The sequence below is a fragment of the Panthera leo genome, chromosome E1, assembly GCF_018350215.1.
Source record: "Panthera leo isolate Ple1 chromosome E1, P.leo_Ple1_pat1.1, whole genome shotgun sequence".
Classification (NCBI taxonomy): domain Eukaryota; kingdom Metazoa; phylum Chordata; class Mammalia; order Carnivora; family Felidae; genus Panthera; species Panthera leo.
In genome coordinates this window covers 33908634-33930992 of record NC_056692.1, presented here as the reverse complement: position 1 = coordinate 33930992, position 22359 = coordinate 33908634, and the positions used below count along the sequence as shown (strand labels likewise).

The following is a 22359-nucleotide window of genomic DNA, read 5'->3' as shown; positions in this document are numbered from 1 at the left end:
GCTTATGATGGGGTTCTCATGCTACATGTATGTGCAGTGTCTCAGGGGTGAAGCAAAAATGAGCTTGGGTTGCAATACCCTTCCTGCTACAGCCCTGTGTGGTCTGACTCTCACTCAGTGCCAATGCTTTGCAGGATGCACCTAGTTCCTTCCTCTCCTCTTGGGTCTTGTTTTATAGAAGGGTTCTGTTGTGGAGAGGTGGGTTGGTGCTGACAGTGGAGAAAAGGTGGCAGAGGAAGGGAAGCTGAATTAACCCTCGCTGTACGACAGGGGAGCCCAGATGGTGCTCTTGTCCTAGTCTCCCAAAATACACTCTTGGAGGGGAGCAGAGACAGCATTTTGCTGACAGCAATTGGGAAGAGGCATGTGGGCAGTTTATATTAAGGCTTCAATATCCATTCTAAGGGTTTCTGTGTGCATGTGAGAGCATCTTGGCTTTACTTGCAAACTACTCGGCCTAACATCCCAGGGAGAGACCACATTTCATTCTTTCCCTATTATCCTGTAAGCCAGGCCCAACCATTCAGTGAAGGGTTTGGCCTCAAATCATGGCTCCATCCTGGACGGGAAAAAGTAGTTACCAGCAGAACCAGGTCAGTGGGAGGGGAAGGTTTGATTCTCTTGCACAGTTGGTGTCTGGGACATTCCCAAGGGGGAGTGGAGACAGTGCAGTTCACATCCCCAGAGAGGTAGCACCCACTCTGTACCAGGAATGGTGTCAGGGTGGAGATTCCAAGATGGAAACTGAGTCTTGGTCTCAAGCCGTTCCCAGCCCACAGAGAGAGAAAACCAGCTCACACCTGGAGAGCTTTGTAATTTATCATGGATCTTCATATCCATTTCCTTACTGGACTCACATAATAGCCCTGCTGGAATTAGACCAAGAAGCCTTGAAACTACTTTCAAACAAGAGAGACTGAGGACTCAAAGACACTCAACTGGAAAGTGGTAGATCTTAGACTTGAATCCACGTCTCTTATTTTCCAAACACAGTCTATTTCCCATCCCTAGAATTTTGTTCAAGCTGCTTCTTTCATCTTGTGTAGATTCTCTAATTCTCTCCACCTATCCCTGCCTGGGATGATTATCAATTTAGAAAAGAATTAAAGGAGCTACCATACACAGAGAGTTTTCTACAGGCCAACAGGGTCTAGAATGCCCCATAGACATCATCTCATTCAAATCCTGTAACAGATATAGTGGCAGGAACTGTTGTTCCCACTTAACAGATGTGGAAACTGAGGTCAGAGAGGCAGGATGACTTTCTTGACTTCTCCCAGATGGTAAAAGGTGGAGTTATAGGTCAAGCTGTTCCTGGCCTGGGTGCCACAGGAACAGCTTCTGCTTCCGTAGAATTAGCACGGCTCCTCTGCCTGCTTAGGGCCTCTGGGACACCAACTCATGGGTGCACCTGGGGGAGTCACCTCCTGTAATTGGGCCCTGGTGAGGGGTTGGATGATTTCTGAGCTCCATTCCAGCTCTGCCTTTCTCCAGTTCTCTCTGTAGTGTCTACACCACCCCCAGATTTCTATGTTTCACATCCACAATGAGTAGCTGCAACAACCTCAACATTAGTGACCGTTATTGAGCCCTTAGTGTGAACCAGGACTGTGCTAGCCAGTCATGTGCATTATCTCTTTTAATCCTCACAAAACCCTTCTGCACGAGGACCTCACCATTACCTCCAGTTTACAGATATGGTGTAGAGATGTTAAGTAATGTGGATGGGTCACATTAATGGATGGAACAAGGGCTGGTGCCCAATGGCAAAGCCAACATGTGGACTCCTGAGCTCTATAGCCTCCAAATGCATGGAAATGCTTTGGGACTCAGATGGTCAAGCAGACCTGAGGAACAGTCTCAAGAAATGAATCCCTGTGGAATGGAGGCCTCATGCACTGGAGGGTTTTGTCTAGTGTCAGTTGCAGAGAAAAAGGCATGGAGGCTCGTTCTCTCTCTCTCTCTCTCTCTCTCTCTCTCTCTCTCTCTCTCTCTCTCCTTCCTCAGCTCCAGCTTCCCGGCATCCTGTCCTCTAAGGTTGGAGGGAGCTGGCCCAGTGTGTTGGTCACCTGTGAGTCTCAGGTTGTCTCTCCAGGTAGGAGCCACCCCAGATATACTGCTAACCCTTCCCCTGTGAGTTCCAGGCAGGGGCCAGCCTCTTGGCTTTTCCCAATTGTTAGAGCTGCTTGTCCTTCCCCGCTCCGACCTCCCTGCCCTCTACTGCCAAATCCCCATGTTTTTGTCCTTCTCTTGCCACTTCTCTACAACATACAACTTATCGTTAAAGGGTTTCCTTTCTCTCTGTGCACATGCCTCATAATTTCATAATGTCTGGCCTTTGCTCAAGCTGTTTGTCTCCATCTGGAATGGCCACTCTTTTTAAAGCTGCCATTTCTGCCAATTGAAAGCCCCTCCTAATGCCAATGGAAAGCCATCTCCTCCATGCTGGCTTTCTGGATTTTTCCTCTGGATTTGCTGTATTCATTCTTTTGAATTCTCATAGTACTAAAATGTGTATTTTCCTGTGCTTTAAATAATAACTTTTTGTGTCCTTGTAGGAATTCCCCCTTAGCCTCTGAGTAGTAGAAAGAGTTGGAAATCTGACCCAAGTCCTGGCACTAAGTCTGTGACTTAAGGCCAGGGACTGTAACCTCTCTGAACTTGAGTTTCTTCATCTTTTAGATGGGGATAATACTACTTATTTTCCAATCATTATATAAATGAATGCATGTAAAACACTTAGCACATGCCAGACTGGCAATAGGCACTCACGGATTCTAATTTACCTTCTATCTCACTTTCCTTATTGCCTCCTCCTCCAAATATACGTAGACTCTCACACACACACATACACACACCCCACCCCCACCACTACCACGCCAGGAAGATGGCTCACTGCCAGCAAACATGGGACCACCGCATGTAAGAGCTGTTAGACTCATTAGTGGTCCATTGTTTGGGTCATTGTTTTGCATATGAGTAAGGAACACCTGAGCTGGGGGTCCTTGCTCTCAGTTGCCCTTAGGTAGTATGGCTATACAGCTAACATTTATTGGTATCCTACAATATGCCAGGCATGTGCTTGGTGTTTTACAAGCCTTATCTTATTCGATCCTCCTGATAAATCCCCTAGGAGTTCAGGTAATAACATTTTCATCATCCCTATTTTATACAAGGGGGGAAACCCAAGCCTAAAGAAGTCAAGTTGCTTGGTCAATATCTCATTTTGCTAATAAATTGAAGAGTTAGAGTCTGAACCCCAGAGCCCAATTCTAGAGGCTGGCTCTTAACCAGAAGCTTAAAACAAAAGTGGACCCTGGATACCCTGCATTCTTCCCAGAATCCTCTCCAGTGCATCAGGAGAGGATTCAGAAAAAGCTCATTTCCCAATTCTTCTGCCAAGGCTATTTCCCCAGCTCTGCCCAGTGGAGCTGCATTGAACAGAAATGAGTTCCACCAGCCAGACCCCTTGCCCTCCCAGTCTCCTCCCTCAATAGCTAGCATGAGCTGCCCAAGGGCCGGCTGCTTTCTGGTGGGGGGATTCCTGAGAGCTTTGCAGAGGAGGAGGACTGCCCTTAGGCCTGCCAGAGTCAGAGACTCTTAACTCTGTCTTGGGCTGACACAGAACACACACCTCTCTTGCTGGTCATTCTGAGCTGAGCAGGCTTGTGGCCTTAAGACCTGTTGAATTGCGTGGGTGCCAGAAAGGGCCATTCTTTGCTTTCTGGGACCTTGCATACAGAGCTGGGTAGAGCAGGGATAAGCAAACACGGCTTCCCAGTCCCTGCTCTGGAAGCTCTCGTGTTCGTTTTCTTTCTTTGGCATTTGGCAAGCAGGACCCCTGAAGACTGGATGGCTGAGATCCAAAGCTAACTCAAGGCAATCCCACACAGCTGCCGCAACTGGTTGTGGCGAATCACGGCGTATCAGCAAGGGAGACAACAAGCACTTGCAAGGAATTTTATACTCCAAATCTCAAGCTGTCTCAAGCCACACTCGGGGTCCTGCCACAGAACCTCCTTTTGGATCTGCCCCCTCCTGCACCTGCTCTAACAACGCCGCCATCTACCCAGCACCATGCTTATGAACTTGGGCACCTAGGAAGACTCTGCTGTCTTCCTTACTCCAGGGAGCCAATTAGTCACTGCGTCCCATGGATTTCCGTGATCTTTCTAATAGTTCTTGCAACTGTCCTCATCCCTATTTCTAGTGCCGCTGCTACAGTTCAGGGTCTCGCCTAATCTTACCTGGAATGTTTCACAACCTCCTAAGTGGCCTTGCACAATCTAGTCTTTGCACAGCAGTCATTGTGATGGCTCTAAGGGCAGACACTTCACTTCCCTGCTTAGGGAACCCTTCTGTGGCACCTCACTCTCCTTAGGGAAACGTCCAAGCCCTTTTGCATGGGCTGAGAGGCACTTCATGACCTCCAGATTTCACTTTCCTGTCCAACCACACATGCCAGTCACCCCAAGTGACTGCAGCTTCCTGGACAGACCCAACTGCTTGCACATCTGTATCTCTGACTAATGCCTTTCCCTCCACTCAACGTGCCCTTCACCCCTGTGTTCATCTGGCAGACTCTTACTCAGCCTTCAAAACCCTGCTCAGGCTTCACCTTCCAGGTACAAAGGCTCTCATATGCCTCTGTGCCACCTTCGTACCTACAGCATACCTCTAGTAAGGCCTTTACTGCTCTGCGTTACAATGATTGTTCATAAGAACATCCCCCAGATTTTCTAGAAGGCGACTGCCCAGGATCTAGCACAATCCCCGTCACATCATAGGGCCTAAATATACATACACTTTGTTGATATGGATGGTTTCCCCCAAATTGATCAAGCTGATTCCTCTCACCAAGCACAGCCACCATTGGGAAGAAAAACTGTCCTCTTACTTAGGAAAAAGGATTACTTGACATGTCTTAAAACTGTAAAACCCTTGAACAAGCACTTTATCCTTCTTTTTGCAGTTACTTTTTCTTTGTTACTGTGTGGCTGCAGCCTGGATAAGTTGCCTGAGTTTTATTCATTCTCCAAACTCTGATCATTATCTTGGGGGGGGGTGAAACAACAAACAATATATTGTAGCTTTTTTTCTTTCCCAGAGACATATATAGAGCAGCCTCTGAAGAAGTATTAATATTGAGGAAGATGCTATTATCTGCATTTTATTAATTAATCCATACATCTACCTGTCATTCTTTCTTTTCTATGGCCTTCCTCACAGCAGTGGTGCACACTTCTGCCATTGGTAAATTGGCACGATAAATCTGGTGGGACCACCTCCATTTCCAGCCGTTCACTTAACGTTTTATCACGCGGCTGTGGTCTCAGGATTGAAGTCAGTTAAAAAGATTAATACCATTTAATACCACCCAGAAGGAAGACGCCAGAAATCTGTTTAAAGTCTCGTTATTCATGTCTTCATTCCCTTTGTGTGTATATTGTGATAAGCATAGCCATCCTTTTTAGGCTGCTGCTAATAACTACTTAAAATGATTAAGGTAACTAGTTATTTCCTGTAAGAAAATTGCTCTGCTGTCATTAACACGGAATTAGAACGGCTCCCATTTTCATCTTCAGCACACAGTCTTTTGCCCCCCAGTTGCCTTAAATAAACAGAGAACCATCTCAAGGAGACTGTGTGCTCCTTTGTAAGAGATGAGCTCTGACTAGGCAAGGTGGAGAGGAAGTGTAGCTTCGCAGAGGACACGGCTATGGAGGTGGCCGCTGGGAAGGACTACTGGCTGACACCCATGTTGTAAACACATCCCCCTGACCTGCCACGGGGTTTTCGGGAGTATGATTCATATAACTGGCAAAACTGCCATTATTCCTGTGTGGCCTGAGCAATGTGAATGGGATCCGGGACTCTAAAACCTCCCAGTTCTCTGGTCCAGTGGTTCTAAAGTTTTCTCTCTCTTGGACACCTGTGGACATTCACCTGTGATACACACTCCCCTGGGAATCCTCTGCCTTTGGAGAAAGACCCACAGAGATCTTGTCGGGACAGAAAGCACCATGGTCATTTGCAGCTGCCCTAAGTAGTAATGGTAAGTGAGTAATGGTTGGTTATTGGGGGTTTTGGCACAAATAAGTTTGACCAGTGCTACTTAAGGTGGAATCTACAAGCCTACATTCTACGTGTTTGTTTGAGGACTCATTTTCAGTTCTGGATGTATACCTTTGAGTGGAATTGCAAGGTCATATGGCAATTGTATGTTTAACCTTTTAAGGACTTGCCAAACTGTTTTCCTACATTTTTATTTTTATTTAAAACATTTTTTAATGTTTATTTTTGAGAGAGAGAGAGAGAGCGAGAGCACAAGCAGGGGAGGGGCAGAGAGAGAGGGAGACACAGAACCCGAAGCAGGCTCCAGGCTCTGAGCTGTCAGCACAGAGCCTGACGTGGGGCTCAAACTCACAAACTGTGAGATCATGACCTGAGCTGAAGTCGGACGCCTAACTGACTGAGCCACCCAGGTGCCCCTGTTTTCCTACATTTTTAAATAGCACATGCCCGTCCAGGCATTGAGTAAGAATTCATAAGACAGCACACTTGCACAACAGGAGACCCTCCTCCAGAGGGGCTGGTGGATTCCAAGCAGTCTTTATGTATCTGTCGCATTGTCCTTCTCACTCTCTTGTTAGCTCTTGCTGTCTCTCTCTCTCCCACCTTAACCATCTGCCATGAGTGGCTGCATCCAGCATCAATATCACCTAGGAGCTTGCTGGAAATGCAGAACCTGGGGCCCCATCCAGACCTACTGCGTCAGCATCCCTGGGGGCGAGGACCAGGAATCTGTGTTTAAGAAGCCGTCCAGGTGATTGTGATGATTTCTCAGGTGTGAGAAGCTCTGAGACAGACCTGGGCACAGACTTCCGGCCACCCTTCCAGCAGCAAAGTGAGTGAGGGAGATGCCACATTAGGGACAGCACTGAGTCTGCTCTAATTGATATAAAACCAATCATTTGCAACACTCTCCACTTTGAGTAGACTGTGTGTACCCCACTTCATTTATAATAATAATACCAGACCATTCTGGGCAGTCCTGCATGAAAAGCCACTGACAGTATGCGAGTGCCTGTCAACTGGTCCCTGCAGAAATAATCCTGGATCTTCTTAGTAATCCCAGAGGCTGTGCCCTTCCTCAGCACCAGGCCAACCTGTGAGTGTGATGACTGGTCTGCAGTGGAGTCAAATGCCCCACAGAGGGTTAGCCCTCTGTGGCTTCCTGACAGCCAATGTCAGTGTTGATGTGTGATATCTGGTGCTTGTATTAGGCCTTTCCCATCTCTGCTGGTCAAGAAATGGTTATGTTAGTAGACTGTTGAGACCATCTATTTTGTTGTCAGACAGACCAGGATTCCAACTTGCCACTTGAACTTGAACATGTTTCTTAATTCTTCAGGTAGTCAATACCCTGCCTGCAAAATGGGTTCATAATATCTACTGCATGGACTAGGTGTCCAGTAAATGGTGGTTATTACTGTTATTGATTCTTGCTGATGATACGTGTGGGAGCTCTCCATGGTGCTTCTGTCCTCCCTTCTTCTCTCCTTTTAATAATAAAAAAAGAAGTACATGGAAAGAGGCAGACGGTTAAGGTAAAGTAGAGCAAGAGAGATGCAACCATCATAGAACACTAAAAGCTTCTTAAAGTACTGCAACCTTCTGGTCTCCTCCTATCTCTGGATGTTTTTTCATTCAAGTGCACTCTCCTGTGCGCTCTTAAACTCAGTGCCTGGTACAGGGTTAAGTGCTCAATGTAAACATACAGAAAAACAGTTTGGCCATTCCTCAAAACGTTAAACATACAAATACCATATAGCTCAGCAATTCCACTCCCACGTATACATCCGAAAGAACTGAAAGCAGGCATCCAAACAAAAACTTCTGCCTGTATATTTATAGCCACACTATTCACAACAGACCAGAGGTAGAAACAATCCAAATGTCCATCGATGGATAAATGAATAAACAAATTATGGTCAACCCATACCATGGAGTATTGGTCAGTCATGAAAAGGAATAAAACCCCCACACATGCTACAACAGAGGTGAACCTCAAAAACATCATTCTGAGTGAAAGAAGCCAGACACCAAGGAGTATACATGGTACAATTCCATTTATGTGCAATATCCAGAAAAGGGAAACCTATAGACAGAAAGCAGGTTGGTAGTAGCCAGGGGCTGGGGGTGGGGGAAAGCCTGGGGAATGACTATTTAACAGGTATGGGTTTTTTTTTGGGGGGGGGGTTAAGAAAGTGTTTTGGAATTAGATAAAGGTGGTGGTTGCATGACTTTGTTAATGTACTAAAAGCCATAGAATTGTCCACCTTAAAATAGTTAATGTCATGTTACTGAAATTTAAAAATAAATAAATAAACATATATGTCTAGATGTTTAAAGAGCAATAAAAAAATGAAAGGTTGAGCCTGAATGATTGATTTAGGTATTCTTAAAAGCACAGCCATTGAAAAAGATCTTCTGTTTCTGTTGCTTCTTGCTAGAACTAAAAATCCATCTGTCCACGTGGGGAACTCTGGTGAGGGATGTATGGCTCTCTGGCAAGTGTACGTGGTCATAAATTTGGCTTTGCTGGTGTCGGGGATTTCAGGTAAGAATCAGGAACTGCGAAAGTTGTTAACAACTCAGCTGTTTCCAAGACAGGTGAGCATCTAAGACAGGGCCCTGGGCAAGGTTTGAGTGCAGTCAGGAGAAACATGTGAAAGAAATGGATGTAGGCAAGCCCTCCTGAGAGACAGATTCAGGGGCATAAAATTGGCACTTCTTCTCTATTAAGCAATTTAGGATGATCTGAAGTCTTCTCCAAGTTCCTGTCTCTCTCTTTATCTTAATTAGCAAAGCAAAGTCTTAGGTACAGTAAGCTCTCTTCTTCCCTAACTGATTAGCCGGAAAATAGGAAACTAAGATTTTGGAAGAGTCTAATAACCAGGGAGTGAGGGAAAGAGGGAAGGGCAGCTTACAGACTAAGAGCTATGTACTGGTTGGTGAACAACACTTTCCCAACATTAATTCCCATATTAATTCCTTCACTCTCAAAAACAATTGCATTTCTTTTTTGTGTACTCGAAGGAAGCAAAGATATACATGACATAGTCTCCCCCCGCAAGGAGTTTCCTATCCATCTATTGAGGGTTGAGGGGGAGACAAGAGCACCAGCAATTATTACACAAGCCAGGGTAGCACCTGTCACACTGTACCGCACACCCGAATCACTTGGGGATCTTGTTAAAATGCAGGTTTGATTTATTATGTCTGGAGCAGGGCCTGAGATTCTGGTCTGAGGACCCCATCTGGCACAGCAAGGAACCCATATGTTATAACAGGGTGATGATATAAAGTGGGGTTTGGCAAACTATGGCCTGTGGGCTACATGTGGCTTACTGGCCCATGAACTAAGGAAGGTTAGACATGTTTAAATGGAAAATAAAAGAAGAATGCTATTTCATGACATCTGAAAACTATATACAATTCAAATTTAGCGTCCACAAATAATGTTTTGTTGGAATGCAGATGCACCCATTTCTCTACACATTATCTATGACTGACTGCTTTCTCACTACAAAGACAGAATTGAGTAATTGCAGCTGAAACCATATGGCCCACAAAACCTAAAATATTCACTCTCTGGCCTTTTATGGGAAGTCTGTCTACCCCTGGCATAAAATAAGAAGGGATTTCATGTCAGAGGAAGAAACTAATTCCTGCTGGATTAGTCATGGGTAGAGTTCAAGGAGGAGGGGCATCTGAATGCCTTGACTGTGGGTGGAATCTGAATGGCAGCCTTTTGGGAAGAAAGAAATCCACTAGGTACAAAGTCGTGGACATGGGAAACGTAGGAGATGTGACAGCAGATCTCAGTGTTAAAACCATGAACAAGGCCCTGAACAAATCAGGCCACTGTCAGGGTTGTCAATGTGGACTCATCCTGAAAGCTTCCCCCTGAATGTCAAAGAAAAATGGCCTGATACAAAGAAACCTGTTCCCAGCTCCAGGACGATGGAACCAGCTGGGCAAGTGTCTGGTGAACTACGTGTGTGTGTGTGCGTGAGTAACAATGAAGCCTAGGCAGAACGTTAATTAAGTATGAGTGAGGATTTGGGACCCAGTGGTTCTCAAAGTTGGAGAATGACACTGTCCCCCAGGGAGTGTTTGGAAATGTGTCAAAGTGTTTTGGGTTATCACAATAGCTGGGGAACATCTACTGACATCTATCGTCCAGGGAAGCTAAACAGATTTTTAACGAGATGCAGAGGACAGTAGTTCTTTGCAACATCGAACTGGTTTCTCCTAAATGCTGAAAGCACCCCCATTAAACAAAGTCAGGCTGGGGACTCTTCTGTGGTGCATAATGGCCATGGGCTGAGGAATGAAAAGACGGAATAAAAGGAATAAAGGTCCAGCCCTGTTTGGACACTGGCGGATGGAAAGCAGGCAGGAGGGTGTGTCGGTGTGAACTGATATGCTTGGCCATTAGACTGGAAATCTTCCATTTCTCCACCAGATTCCAGAACAGCCAGAATGCCAGGCTAATGTAAAAATTCCAAGAAAATCTATGTTGTGGGGATACTTAGGGTGCTTCTTTTCATGATCATTTACCCACCCTACTCTTTCGGCCTTAATCTGCATGGTGGCGAGATTGCTGGTTTTGGAATCAGGAGGATCTGGGTATGATTTCTGCTTTGTCTCTTCCTAGACATTGATCCTAGGCAAGTTATTTCCACTCAACCTTACTTTCTTGACCTGTAAAATGTGTATGGTGAAGGGTTTTTGCAAAAGTTGGTTAACATACTCTTCGGGGCAGACTTTGCACAATACTGGGGCCCATAGCGATGCCCAGTAAATACGTTTCCTTCTCTCTTTGCTTTAATGAGCATACACTAATTTCTGCTGTTAACGGTGCTACCATTGGCCAGTTGGGGAACCAGTTTTAGCCAAGCATGGCATTGATAAATACAAAGCCAATTTCTCACCCTTGGCACTACAGACATTGTGGGCTGGATAATTCTTTGTTGTAGGGGTTGTCCAGTAGCATCCCCCAGTCATGACAACACAAACTGTCTCCAGACATTGCAAAATGTTCTCAGGGAGGCAAATTGCCCTTGGTTTAAGAACCACTGGTTTAAGATGGGAGAAAAGTAAGTAATGGCTGTTTTGGATGAAGGGAGAAATGTGGGATTGCTTTGTTTTGTTGTCCAAGCAAAAATTCTGACCATAAACCTCCAGACTCTATAGTCTATAAACACTACAACATAGCACATTTCCACTCAATGCCAGGGAATGCACTAGGTCCTGGGGACAGACAGAAACAAGGCATGGTCCCTGCTTTCCAGGCATGAACAACCTGTTCTGCAGAGTCCCATCTGAGGAAGAAGGTTCTTGAAACTCTGGCCACCAAGTAGCCATTCATTTTCTAGGCAGAGCCTGCCATTGGGTCTCTGGAAAACAAGTGAACTGATAAGATGGGAGGCTGGGTGGATTTATGCTGGTGTTAATTTTGAAAGCTGAACCAAGCAAGGCACAGGTTGAACCTGCTGGCAAAAGGAAAATTCCTTTGCCACCGGAGGGAGGCCGGATTTATCTCAGGGGATATGGTTTGGTGACAAGACTGATTATATGGGGTGTATTGTTTATATGAGTGTAATGTACTCAGGGCTCAAGGCAGAAGGTGGGTTTTATAAATCAGCAGATAAGTAAAATAAATGCATTGGGCTAGATACTCCTGCTCTTTGGATAAAGGTGAAAGGAGATGGTGAAATACACTTATTCACAGGAATTCAATAAACTTACTGGATTCTCCCTTAAATGATCAGTTACCACCACTACCCAAAGGCTCCCCTGCACCCCAAGGTCATATTCTCTATGAGAAAGTTCTAGAATGTTGGCATTGGATATAAGATCTTGTCTTCTTGACATCAATGATTGAAAAGTAAAGAAATAGACAGCCAGGACACTCCCTGATGAGGGTGGGGAGAAGAGAGGAAACCCATTGTTTATGAAGAGCTACTCTGTGCCAGATACTTAATATTTACACATATACCATCTCAGTTCATTCAAATAAAAATCCTGTGGAACGAAAATTTCCCATCCTGTCTGCTTATAAGAACCACCAGGCATCCTTACTACAAATCCAGAGATGTGTACCCCACCCTTAAACTTTCTGAATCTGACTCTCTGGGGAAACAGGGAAATCTGTATTTTTAGACAGCACCTTCTAATGATCAGGGTCTCCAATGATCAGGCTAGTTTGGGAAACACTGCAGTAAACTGTAATTTATCATCCCAAAGTTATCGACATGGAAACCGGGCTTTGCCTGACCCCTAATTCTAAAGACTTTTTGTGTCTCCGTGCTGCCTCCTTGGAAATGACAGGTCCAATTAAGACTCAGACAAGACGGGCTTAAAATTTGTCTCTGCTTTGCATATTAGCTCCTTAGAGCTTTGAGAGCCAGTGTAGTGAAGAGGACAAAGCCTGTGACAGGAATTTGAGGACCTGAGTTACAGCTCTGGAGTTTATTAGCTCTGTGACCTTGGGCGAGTTACTAAAGCTCTCCTGGTCAGTTTTTTCATCTGTAAAATGGTGATAAAAAATAATACTTGCTCTGACTACTTCCAGAATCACTGTTCGGATCGAATGAGATAATAGATGTGAAAGAGTTTTGCAAATGGTAAAGCCGTCTGTGAGGTCTTACTATGATGGAGTCGATGCCCAATTATCCGCATAACCGGTTCCTATTTTGTGCAAAGCCTTTGTAAGGGTCTGACCTTTCCTTCTCATCTCTGGATCACTCCCCATTGTGTGGTCAATGTGAGGACAAGGAATTCACACTTACACTGACAGATTAAATTATGCATGAATAGCGCTCCCCGTCAAAGGCGGCTACTCAGTGTAGGCCACCCTCCAAGGGCATGTGTACATATGTTGTGAACTGATATGCCACAGCAAATGCGCCACTGGGTTCACTTAGATAATGGAATATTAACCAGGCCACCACCGTTTTAGCCGGGATAGCGGAGTGTTGCCTGCGTCATGTGAGGTCACCCTCTAGTGGCTGAGGCTGTCAGTGCACCTAGAGAGACCTAAACATGGCTCCACTCCCACCCACCCTACCCAGCCCTTTGCAGGGAGAAGACATGCCCCTTAAGATGTTCATGTTCCGATCCCTGGAACCCGTGGCTAGGTTACCTTACATAGAAAAAGAGACTTTGCAGATGTGATTAAGTGAAGGATCTTGAGATGAGCACATTATCCTGGATTATCCGGGTGAGCTCAATTTAACCACATGGGGTCTTGTAAGTGAAAGAGGAAAGGGGGAGAACAGAGGAGATGGGACGTGGGAGGCAGGGACTGGAGCCATCCAGTGTGAGAAAAGACTCAGCCGGCCATTGCTGGCTTTGAAGACAGACTCTTCCCCAGCGCCTCCAGAGGGAATGCAGCCTGACCAGCACCTTAATTTTACCCAGTGGAACCAATTTGGACTTCTGACCTCCAGAACTGTGAGACAAGAAATTACTGTTGTTTTGAGCCACGACGTTTGTGGGAATGTGTTAGAGCAGCCCCAGGAAACGAATGTACCTCCTCTCTCAGTGTTGAGCAGAGGGGTGCTTGAAAGCATGCCAGTGAAGCCTGGTCCCAAGCACCGTGGGGCACTGAGTACATGTCATTGTGTCCCCAAAGGCCCCATGGTGGGAGCTGGCATTGCCCAGGTTGAAAAGAACAGCTTATATGGATGGGACATCTGGCGGGGAAAAGAATATGTGGGATGGGACATCTGGGGGGGAAAGGAATATGTGAGAGCAGGCTTCCAAAATGCACAATTTAGGAAACACATTTAAAGCTCAATGGTCCTCATTAGCATTATCAGCTCACCACTGGACTGCAAGCTCTTATCCACACCTGCGTGTCCCCTACACATCAGGGCCCAGGGTAGGTGCGCTCTAAGTGTTTGTGAGGAAAATAAATGGGTTCTGTGATTAATTATTTCTCAGGCCTTCAAGAAGGATTTATGATGCCTTAAAATATTAACATGTGTAAGCTGAAAATAATGAACTAAAATCTCATTAAAAGGAGCATAGAGAGAGATGCCTGGGCACCTGGGGTGGGAGGTAGAGGGATGTAGGGGGATTGGGGTCCTGTGTCTGAATGCCACCTTTGGCCTTGAATTTCTGACTGCAAAAGTTAGATGGGCACCACTCACTTACACATCCCTTTGGGTCCCAGGCGGAGGTCCAAGGCGAATCCTTAGGAGGGTGTCAGGAAAGACATGTTTACCAGACATGGCCCCGTGGAGACTCGCACACTGGAAATGCAAATGTATGTTTGATCTTCACAAACGTCCCTTACCATTAGGCAAGAGATGGCTGGAAAACACACCCAGCTTGATTAGAGATAGCCAGAGGCGCGCTGGTGTGAGCGGTTTATTAAATTATTGAGATGTCTGGAGGCTAAGGATGCCGGAGAGGATGACGTGAAGAGTCAGAGTCTGAAAATCACTGGAGATACTCTCGTGTCCACGGCAGGACAGGAGGGGAAGCTGTGGATGGGGGAGGAGTGGAGGGGGCACTAGGTGTCACTGTGTCTTTCAGGCGCAGAAAACAAACAAACCCAGGAGCGGTCCCTTGTGTCTCTTCCTGCCTCTGCGAAGCCACCAGGTACAGCTCCTCCGTGTTATTGATGCTAATGACCCACCTAATGGTCCTGCAAGAAGGATTTCAAATTTGCAAATGACAGCTTTTGCAGGCACCACAAATCATGGGGCCTTGCAATCAAACGCAAAGGGGCCCGGATCACTGAAGGACTTGGGATAATGGGTGATAAAATGCAGTTTAATGTGGACAAATGTGGAATAATATGTCTTGGAACAAACAATCAGAAGGGGGAACAGCTGGTAAATGAATTGCTTTGTATTACACTGACCAGGGAATAGAAATGGTCCTCAGCAGCAGCCAAAGTTGACAGAGGGATAGGCTGGAGAGAATGTACAAGAAGCCCAGAAAAGTCAGAGGGAGGAGAATGGCCAGCTTAACACCTGCCTTTCAGGTACTGATGCCTGAGTTAAGTGTTGGCGGCTGCCTCTTGGGCTTCTACTCACCCTCCCAATGTTGGGGTTTGGGGGTGCCCCCAGGCTTGGACCTTGGCCTTCTCTTCTCCAGTCCACTGTCTCTCCAGAGAATCTCAATCAGTCCCTTGACTTAAGTATCATCTACACCCTGAAGACACCCAAAATTTAAATCTTCAATTGACCTCTCCCCAGAACCCCAGCTCAGTGGATCTCAAAGGTTCCTACATATTAGAATCATCTGAAGAATTGTTGTAAAAAATCCCAATATCCAGGCCACACCCTAGACCAAGTAGTCAGAATCTGAACTCGACAAGTGATTCCCACATGTAGCCAAGTTTGAGAACCACCACTCTAGGCTTCTGTACCCAACTGCCTACCGATTTCTCTGACTGGATGTATACAAGTTAACATGGACAACAAACTTGATTATTACCCCCACGTCACACCTAGTCCTCATCATCCACCGATTGCTCAAGTCCCAAATCTAAGCTTTATTCTATTTTCCTCTCTTTCTTTCAGTATCTATACCTAATCCACCAGCAAATTCTTCAGCACCAATGTGAAAACATCCAGTGCCATCCTGTCATCGTCTAAACTGCAACATTGCGACCCTTTGCTTACATTTGACTTCTCTCCAATCCATTCTCCCTCTGGTACCCAAGGCGACCTTAAAACTAAAAACAGACCATGTCATACCTTGCTTAAAAGACTCTGATGGCTTCCATCCTGTGTAGAATAAAATCCAAGCTAATTACTCGGACTTCTGAAGCCCTATTCTGTGAAACCAATGGGGTACTGAGTAAATGACAGCGTGTGACTTCCCAGGCTACATAATAAGACATCACAACCTCCTCCTATGTTCTCTTGGATCACTTGCTCTCGGAAAAGGCGGCTACAATGTCACGAAGACACACAAGCAGCCCCATGGAGAAGAATGTGTGGTGAGGACCTGAGGCCTCCAGCCACCAGCCAGTGCTGACTCCCAAGCCACATGAGTGTGCCATCTTGGAAATGGATCCCCCACCCCAGTCAAGCCCTCAGATGACTGAAATCCCAGCTGACATCTGTCTGCAACTTCTTGTGAGATTTCTAGCAGAACCACCCAGAACCCTGACCCATGGAAACTGGGCTATATAATAAATGTTTACTGTTTCAAAGCCACTAAGTTTTGGGATAATTTGTTATGGAGCAATGGATAACTGATATGTTGAGTCATAAAAAAATCCAAGAATCTGGACACCTCTGCATTGCTCTAAACTATTCTGAACCATGGTTTGTACTGCTGACCAGTTTTATCACTGAGCATTTTAAGCTTCAGTTTTCTTGTCTGTAAAACGGGTATAATATTCATGCCTATCTCTTACATTGCTGTGAAAGATTAAATGACATGATGCCTGTGTTTGGAACCATAATTGGTAATAATATTTTTTATCATTATTCTTGTATTTTATTATTGTTATGGGCTGTTTCACGCCTTCGTCAGTTTGTAGTACTGTTTTCTTTGTGTGATCTGCATCTTTCCCCCCATCTACCTGTCTTCTTCCAGAAGCATGTAATCAAAATAACAGCAGCTGTTTATCATCTGCGACATCACATGCTATGCTGGGACTTCACAGAGCAGGGATTTTTTAAGTCTCCATCTACAAATGAGAAACCCAGGGCTTGGGGAGGCTGAATAACCTCATGTGAGGTCCCCAGTGCTAACATGAGCAGCCAGGATCGCAGCCCAGGGCTATTCAATCCCAAAGGCCATTCTCTTTTCTTGACATCAGAGTATGCTCAGTAATTTCTGAATGAATGAGTGAATATGTGAGGGAACATCATTTGTTACACAAACAGCAAAGGGAAAAGGTAGATGATCTGTGTGCACTCACTTCCACTTTGAGATAAATACAATTACATGAGGAAATGGTGTCACAGGAAGTGGAATTTTGGCTTTGTAGCGGACAGCTTTTTGTTTCCTGTGACCTGGTGATTGCCAATGACAATTTCTAGTATACAGGCTGACGTCCTGTACATTCTAAACTGTCCCCACTCTCCAGATGCCCCATGGTGCAGAGAGTATGCCCTTCCTTTCATATCGGCCTGAGTCATTTTCAGAGTTTGCTGAGAAAAAAAAAATCCCAAGTAGTAGGGGTGCTTATAAATGAAATGTGGCTCTGGAAACTTGATGTAAAAGTGTATGTGTATATGTCTATGTGTTTTGGCTATGGAGAATAGTTTAGTAAAGCACGTGATACCGATTTTAGCATACGTACACGGGTAGGTTTCCAACAGGGGCCTCTAAGAGGTAATGATGCAATGTATTGGAAAATGCATCATGCTAGACCTGGACTATCCCATCACCTATGTGTTGTATACATGTGGGCAAATTACTTAAACTCTCTGAACCTCCATCTTCTCATCTGTAAAATGGGGATGGTAACATCTATTTCAGTTTCACTGTGAGGATTAAGCATATATGAAGTCCTACCTGATCTGGGCCTCCGATTCCTCTCTGAGCTAATATCCTATGATACTACCCCACTGTACACCCCTTTTCAGCGGCATCAACCTCCTAACCATTCCTTAAAATCATCAGGCATGTGCCTACAACAGGGCCTTTGCACCAGCTCTTCTCTTTGCTTCAAATATTTCCCCTTCAGATACCCAATGGCTCACTCTTGCGAGTCATGGCTACCATGTCCCCTTTTCCATGAGGTCTGTTCTGACTAATTAGTTTTGCACTCTCCTCCAACCACTCCTGAGACCCCTTGGTCTGCTGTTTCTTTTTGCCATAGCATTCGGCATCTCCTTATATGCAAAGCAATGTATTTATTTATCTATTATTTATGATCCATCTTCTATTGCTAGAATATAAGCCACGCAAGGGCCACAATCTTTGTGCTTTACACACTGATGTATCCCCAGCAACCAGAACAGAGCCTGGCACGTAGTAGACATGCCATAAATATCTACTGCATGAATGAACAAACAAAAAAGTATATGAATAAATACGTGAGTGAAATCACTCAGTGCCATGCCTGCCATATTGTAGACATCCAGGAGAGTTAGGTCTTACTGTTGCAAACTGGATAACCCTAGTATTCTTCACTGCGGAGTTACGAATGGTTTTATATGCCTCAATTTTACTACCTACCAGCCCTGCACAACTGCACAACTGCACAACCTCATCCCTCTCCCCTGACACTCCTGTGCCTTCCAGTCATTTCTAAGACCCTGCAGGGGCCCAGGTAACCCATCTGTTTTGATTTTCCAGCTCCACACTTGCAGTGGGATGAGATACTTGGTCATGTGGAGGTAGCCCCCTCCTGGGTCGTAACCCTCTGTAGGATGCTGCTTCACTGCCTCCCTCCAGGCCCAGTGAGCTCTGGCACTGCTTATGCATTGCCCTCCCCTCCACCCCCGACTCCCCACACAGCAGATGCCACTACTGCTGCTCTACCATTGGCTCCGACCACCATCCCTACGTGCTCCCTGGAATTGGAGAAAATGTTCCCTCCTCTACTCTCTGCTGTGATGACTCACCCAGACCTGAAGCAAAACAGCTTGCAGTCCCAGCCACTGAAGGTTGCTGCTGGACAAAACAACTCCCCTTCAGTTTTCACAGAGGACCAGCATCTGGCAAAGAGACACCAACCTGCTCTCCATTATCTTGCCTTCCCTCTTGTCTTTGCTCCAAGCTTCCTTTGAACCAGTCTCCTTCTTCTTCCTTTACCCAGAGGCATGCATGGCCCCCAGGCCCCTGATTCAGGCAGATGCCTGACTGCCAGCACGTGTCCTCTGACCCCCACCCCTCGCCCACCCAATCTTTGCTTCGCTTCAGCCAACACATCCCTCCAGAGCATCAGAAACAAAACCAGTCATCGTTAAAATGAAATTATGAAGCAAAAAAAAGCAGCATTGCAGAACAGAATGCTTTCAATTACTGCGTGTTGGTAGACTGCCGTTCCCTCCAAAGGTCCGGTTGTGCATGACAAGGCTACTGTCACAGCCCAACAGATGGCCCACGGTACCGGAGCAGCGCTGATCTTGTTACAGTGAAATCCATTAAATGCAAAACCCTCCCCAGCAGGTGTGCACATCAGCTTCGTACCCACGTGGGGATGCGTCTCTTCATGAAGACATTGCTTTGTTGGTATTTATCGGCTGATGGTTGTAGGGTGAAGAGAGGGGTGACTGATATTAGCATTAATTGCAATCATTGGCATTTATCTAGTGCTTTATGCTTTTTCAAAAATGCTTCCACAGCTGTTCCCTCATTCGATTCCTGTGATCTCTGTGAGGTGGACATGAGATCGAGGGCGGTGAACCCAGGAAGGCAGGCAAGTTTCCTTCCTTCTCTGTCTCAGAGTAAGTTTGCATCAAGTCCTCTGTGGCCGGAAGCCTGGTCTTTGGGTGGTGCACCTGCAGGCCGTGAGATGCTATAGAGAGAAGCAGAGCGGGAATCCCAGCCCTGCCTCCTCCCCCGCAGGGTGTCCTCGGGAACCTGGTGAAGGTGTCCATGAAGGTGGTGGTACCCTTCGCCGGGTTGTGGCAGGGCTCCCTGAACAGGTCCCCCCACCGCCTCCGTCCTTGCCCTGCTTCCATCTGTTCTCAACGCAGCAGCCAAAGGGAGCATTTCAAATCCTATTTCAGACTGTGTACTGCAGCGTCCCCCTCCCCCAGCCCCCCACCCCACTTCCAGTGAAGGTGGAACACCTGACAAGGGCCTCCCACTCACGGTCTGACCCTGCAACCCTCATGCCCCCGCCCCCACCTCTGCTTGTTCACACTTCTGCCACGCTGGCCTCCTTGGTGCTTCTCAAACACAGCTCATGTCACCTCAGGGCCTCCATGGCATCTGCTCTCTCTGCCTGCCACATTCCGCCCCATCTCTGCATGGCTCCTCCCTCTTCTTCTCAATAGGTCCTGCCCCGGCTTCTCCAGACCCCCGCTCATCTGCCCACCCTTCTTCTTCCTTCCTTATCCCTCTCGCTCTGCTCCGCGTATTGCTTTCTTTCTGTGACGCTTAGCTTCTTTTAACATAATATATGTGTTAACTTCCCCACGTGGCTATAGCGAATTACAACAAAACACAGAAATGTATTCCCTCACAGTTCTGGAGGCTAGAAGTCTCCAAAATCAAGGTGTGGGGAGGGTTAGCTCCTTCTGGTGTCTCCGAGGGACAATCTGTCCCATGCCTCTCTCCTTAGCTCCTGCAGGCTGCCATCAGCCTTTGGCTTGTAGCAGCATGACTCTAGTCTTTGCCTCTGTGCTCATGTGGCCATCTTCTGTGTGTGTGCGTGTCCACATTTTCCTCTTGTCACAAGGACGCCAGGCATTGGATCAGAGCCCACCTTAATAATCTCATCTTAATTCGCTTTGATGATATTTGCAAAGACTATTTCCAAATAAGGTCACATCCACAGGCACCTGGGGTTCAGATGTGAACATATCTTTTGGGGGAATGTAACTCAATCCCCAAAAGGATAAATTTAAATATCATATTATGGTTCTTGGTTATGGTCTGTTTCCCTCTGCTAGGTAAGCTCTGTGAAGACAGGTGCCTTTGTTACATGGACTGGTTAGATCCTAAGATACTCAACTGGCTTCCTTCCCTCAAGATCTTCATCCTTTAAGTATTACTTATATCCCCAAATGAAAGTCTCATAATAGTTAATTCTCAATTATCCACCCATACTTGGGAATTGGCCAAGAAAGGTAATTTCACAGTTGTTTCTAATGTATTGCCAGAAGAACCCTACTCTGACAAATTGGATATTCTATCAAAATGACTGGCTTATATTCAAGTTCCACACACACAGAGGCTACCACAGAAGGCTATGACTTAGGATAGAGTCTTAGGTGTATTGTTTCTACTGCGATCCCTTCCTTCTGCAGACCTTACAGTCACCTGCCCTCCAACCACCTGTCCTGCCCTAGGTCTTGTTCAAAGTTTAGTACCTTGCCCAGATGTCACAAGCTGTTCCTTATAGAACCTGACAACCAATCCAAAGAATCAGATCCCTGTCATCTGAGAGCCAGAAGGTATCCTAGGAATCATTCGTTCATTCACTCACTCCATAATATATTTCTTGAGTACCTACCAAGTGTCAGGCATTATGAGTTTCCCTTTCTGTCCCCTTTAAGCCTCACAGCACCCTGTGAGGTGGGCAGTAGGGTCCCTGCCCTGCAGGTAAGGGCACGGAGGCAGAGGGAGGGTGAGGACTCACTGGGATTACTCACTGGTAGGTGGCAGATTCAGACCCAAATCCAGGATGCTTATGTTTGAAGCTCCTTGAATGACACTGCTTTATAACCCAGCTCCTCACCATTCAGTTCAAAGAGGAGAGACACAGATTCTATTCTGCTCGTCTTTTAGATTATAGATCACTCTCATCCCTGTCCTGGTGACACACTAAATAGCCTATAGAGGGCTACGACAGGTAGTTCTTATTCCCGGGTTAGTAAACAACTTTTTTTTTTTTTTAATCTCATTTTCCTAAGGTCACTTTGCTGCAGGTGGAACAGGCACTGTGTGACAGCAGACATATCTGCCTCCAGACTCCCTCTCCACCCTTCTCCTCTCTGCCTGGGGAGACTGTCTCTCATAGAGTTTGGCCAGTGGCAGCCACAGGGAGGATATAGGAGGGAGGAGGCCAGGGAGATCAGGGTTCTTCTGCCCTGTGAGGTTGGCTGTGTCCTACAAATCACTGACCCTCTCCAGGCTGCCAAACCCTACAAGAATCTCTCCTTCTAGCTTCTGGTCACTTCTCTTGCCCTTTGTCCCTCTGGACCTCAGGGTAGTAACAAACACGCTGTTTGTCTTATCCCTGGTGGTTCTCTCACACTCACACTGTTATAATTCGCTTCCCTCAAATTATCCAGTTGTGAGGGCACCATGTTCATCCTGTTGGGAATCTGTTGTATACAAATAACTGTGCCCATATGGTAGAGGAGGACCCCAAGGATCAGGAAGACCAAACGTCTTCCCCCAGGCCAGATGTGGAGAAAGCACATGACTGGGGGATGGAATGAAGTCCCTGGTCTAGTACTCTGAGGGCCAAGAGGAATGTCCAGTTGGCCTGAGATAAGCCTCTTGGTGGCACACGAAGCCCACAGAGGGCTGCTGACAGGTGGTTCTTGTTACACCCCTGTATACAGTAGGTTATCAATAAATGTTGGCTGACGACCAAGTTTTTTGCGCTCATTAGTTACGATGATTACGTTCTGAATAACCACAAGTAGGAAATCAGCCCATTTGGAAGATCATTCTCATGGAAGG

At 46.2% G+C, this 22359-nt stretch overlaps 1 protein-coding gene and 1 long non-coding RNA gene across 2 annotated transcripts in view; one reads left to right on the top strand and one right to left on the bottom strand.

Moving 5' to 3' along the window:
• CA10 (carbonic anhydrase 10) overlaps window positions 1–22359 on the bottom strand; it is a 491593-nt gene that overhangs the window by 41766 nt on the left and 427468 nt on the right. The gene's annotated exons all lie outside the window — the stretch shown is intronic.
• LOC122206142 lies at window positions 5942–14654 on the top strand. The gene is made up of 3 exons (XR_006196373.1): window positions 5942–6055; window positions 8517–8623; window positions 14617–14654. It is a non-coding gene; the product is annotated as an uncharacterized LOC122206142 (long non-coding RNA).